The sequence below is a fragment of the Trachymyrmex septentrionalis genome, unplaced genomic scaffold (genome assembly GCF_001594115.1).
Source record: "Trachymyrmex septentrionalis isolate Tsep2-gDNA-1 unplaced genomic scaffold, Tsep1.0 scaffold1, whole genome shotgun sequence".
Taxonomy (NCBI): Eukaryota; Metazoa; Arthropoda; class Insecta; order Hymenoptera; family Formicidae; genus Trachymyrmex; species Trachymyrmex septentrionalis.
In genome coordinates this window covers 195,943-200,047 of record NW_017304123.1, presented here as the reverse complement: position 1 = coordinate 200,047, position 4,105 = coordinate 195,943, and the positions used below count along the sequence as shown (strand labels likewise).

The window sequence follows — 4,105 nt, the reverse complement described above, 5'->3', positions numbered from 1 at the left end:
TCTTGCTCAGGGACGGGAACAGTGGCGAGGTTTGGTATTTGCGGCAATGAGCTTTCGAGTTCCTAACGCCTAATAATAATAATAATAATTTATTTATATAAATAAAAGCTCTCTTTTTTGGAAATATATTAAAAGTTGAAAGATAAAAAGAATTGTAATGATTATGATAATTAAAATAAAATTAAAAACATAATAAACTCTGATCTTAAATTATCAAGATTTAAGATTCAAATAGACTATCTCTTTTAACTCTTATTGTATAATTCTCTCTTAAAAAAACTTTTATAAGAAAGAAAACGATTAATATGCGATATCTTGAGAAAACGCTATAAAGCGATTTCTCAAGATATCGCATATTAATCAGTAAGAATGTGCGTAACACTATCATCACAAAAACTCGATAATGAGTGTTTTCTAGCAAGCGACACAGATCATGTCATCTTCATTTAACATTAGCAAATAACAAAGATGTAATAATTCAGTGTGTTACACTGTGTCATTTGTGTCTCTTGCCGGAAATGTCGGACAATCCGAGAGATTAAGAAAACCATATTATATAATCCAGATTTTACTGTATGTATACATGTACTGTATACAAATTGTAAGTTACAGGCGCTGCGTCCTGTAATCTATAACTTGGGTAACTATTAAGTGTGGAAAGATATTTAAAAAACTGTATATTTGTACTTGTTATATTGTTGAAAGCAATTATAAATCTGCAGTATAGAGAATTCCTTATCCTTATAATTGCGTTATAAAACTTTTAATAATATGTAGATCGTGTCCGACGCTCATCACATTCAAATGTAATCTTTATCGTGTGTATCTATGTCTCGCGAAGGACTGAAACTTATGACACATACGAAAAACGTAAGGCAATAAAATTTAAGCAAATTGGCCAATCACAGTAGAAACCATAAGGCATCGTCTACAATAAACAGTAGCAGTAGAGGCTGTAGATATGTCAGAAGTAAGTTGATTTTCTTGTCTAGCCAGAAATGGTTATTTCGCGTCTACAGCCTCTACTACTACTGTCCATTGTAGAGGACCTTACGTTTTACTATCTTACATTTTTGTGCCATGAGCTTTATAAGAGCTCACGTAGCTTGCGACATTCGCGACTAAAATGTTCTAAGGTGCTCCGTTTGCTTTGTTAAAATCTACCCCTATCAGTCACATTAAAAAAATATCTTATTTTGTTTACCAGAATATTGATAAAAATCAAATATTTCATCTTTATTATATAGATACAAATAAAAAAAATATATAGATACAAGTAAAAAAAAGACAGCACAACAAAATGTTAATTATTTAATGATTTAATTTTAAAATGCTTACGTGTGCGAGATGAAACGTTTAGTACAAAGGCACAAAAACACAAAATGCTTCTAAATTAAATTAACAATTGCAAGGGGAGCGCCGAGTGGCTCGCCGCTCAGTGTCATTTGTAGATCCGAGTTCGATTCCACCTGCATACGCGATTTTTCATGTTCGCCGTTCGGATTCGGCGTTAAATTGTAGGTCCCCTCGAACGTTGACAAATTCTAAAGAGTAAGATGCAACTATCAAATGCAAAAACATAAGTGAGCCTCTGTCCCCGAAGAGGCTCTAAAGCTAAAATTGATATACATAGTACTATGACATACATTACATATGATCGGAAAATCAAAAACAGGGGAATTTACCAAAGACCAAACAACTGCAAGGCGGCAGCTATCACTTGACAGTTATCTATGACTGTATTGTCATTTCAAAAATTATAATTTGTAATCGCAGGACAGTTCAGGAAAAGGACAGTTCATTTTTAATTTGTAAAATTCAAAACTGCCCCTGTAGAAAGCTACTCCTCTCACTCCTGTATATACAAGGTATCCCAGTAACTATTAGCATCTGAAATATCTTCTACAAGGTTCAGAGGAAAATTTGTATAATCAAAATTGCACGATATGAAGGGATCTATCGCAAGGCGATAATAAAAATTTGCCCAGGTGTAGGTACTTCAGAGATTTCAAGGTCAACTTCATCTTTAAAAATGAAATTATATGATTTTTTTGCGTAATATGATTTCTCTGGTTATTCTGCGTACAAAAATATTAAGGTAAAAATATCGAAAAATTAATAGTTTACGAGATATTTTATATTTCATTCTAACACATATTGACATAAAATGTCAAATAACTCGTAAACTATTAATTTTTTTATAATTATATCCTCAATATTTTTATATACACAACAATGAGATGAATCAATTGATGGAAAGAAAACACATAGTTGTTTATTTAAAAAGTTATCCATTTTGCATATATATTCTTTTTTTAAATTCTTCTCATTATTCTGTTTATAAAAGTGTTAAGGTACGATTATCAAAAAATTAATAATTTACGAGTTATTTAATTACATTTTATGTCAAAATATGTCAGAATAAAATATAAAATATCTCAAAATCAGTACTCGCAAAAATCTGTATCTTTCGGACTGATTCCAGCGAGTGACCCTTACTACCGCTCGAGGCTCGGCGGCCGAAACGCTCTGGCTCAGGAGCGTCCCTATACCAGAAGTATACTGGGAGCGTACCTACCGCCAAATTATTTATTATTAAAACATATTTTTTATTAAATAATTTATTTCTATTAGCATAAAATTTTCTCACGTGAGCTGTCGGCGGCTCGGCCTAAAAGTGCAGATCTTTGCGAGCACTGTCATAAAGTTATTATTTAAGTTATTGATTTTTTGATATATGATGACTACCAGAATACTTTCAAATAATAAAAATCTTACTGGATCGTACATTTAAAAATACGACAATAAAAAATAGAAGTAATGGTTAAACCATTAGCCATTAATAACGGTTAAAACTAGATTTTTAATGCTGAAATAATTCAATCTAAATTATTATATATACTGTATAAGTTAGAGTTAATGATTATCCGTTTATCCGGGTATCCCGGCTATCTGAGATAGAAATAGATCTGATATAAAATATCCGATTAAAGCGGATCTTTCGGATCTGAATCTGTTATAAACTGTTTAGATATTTGAACCGTTAAAATTTAATGATTAAACCGTTCATTATTCGGATTTCGGATCTCAATATCTTTCTCTATATACACAGGGTGTGTATATATGTATGAAAAAGCGAAAGAGAACGAGAAAAAGAGAGAGAGAGAGAGAGAGAGAAGAGAGAGAGAAAGAGAGGGAGGGGAGATGAGAGCATGAAAAAGGGCGAGAAACAATGAGACCGAGAAATAGAATGTACCTTTCAAGTGACAGATGACGATATGACACAATGGATCATTACACCCTTGTTGTTTGCCAATCTTAGATAAAGATGAGATGATCACTGTGTTGTACTGTGTCGCTTGTGGAAGGCAGACGCGCGCGCCACACAAGAGAGACTATATATTTATTTTTGTTTATATATTAATATAGGCTAAATATACTTTTACATATTAATATAATTTTAATTTAACATAATTTTATATATAATATATTATTATAGTTTTAATCGATTAAACAGATCATGTTTTTATTAACATTAATAAAGTACAATAGTTAGTTTCAGAGAAATAAGAGGATGTCGCTTTAGAAGATCTATGTCAGTATCGGCGATTTTCCTCTAGTGAAGTCTGTAATTTAATCAAAAACCGGATTTATGAGATAATAGATTCGAAAAATTGGATCCGGACGGATTTGGATATCCGGATCCGAATTCGCAGAGTATTGTATTTCAGTATTCAGGTATAATATCCGGATAATATCATTATTCAGATATCCGCATACCCGACAGATCCGGGCGAAATCGTCAATCCTAATATATGTACATGTATATTTGTAATTATTCGTACTAAGCGCCGAATTGATTTTTTGGACATATAAACAATTAAACTACTGTAGTAATATCACGAATTAAATTGACAAGCAATTTTAACAATTTAATGTTTAATCAGGTATATGATTAGAAAGATGTTAATATGCTGAAAAATTGCAAATAAATTTAATACTTTGATATTCAAAATAATTAGAGAAATCATATTATGTAAAAAAAAATCATACAATTCCACTTTCAAGAAGAGGAGGGTGACCTTGAAGTCTAAAAAAAAAAAAA

The 4,105-nt window shown here is 31.4% G+C and overlaps 1 protein-coding gene across 12 annotated transcripts in view; it reads right to left on the bottom strand.

Annotated features, from left to right (window-relative positions):
• The window catches only part of LOC108751679 (dynamin), an 89,417-nt gene that overhangs the window by 56,457 nt on the left and 28,855 nt on the right, over nucleotides 1–4,105 (bottom strand). The gene's annotated exons all lie outside the window — the stretch shown is intronic.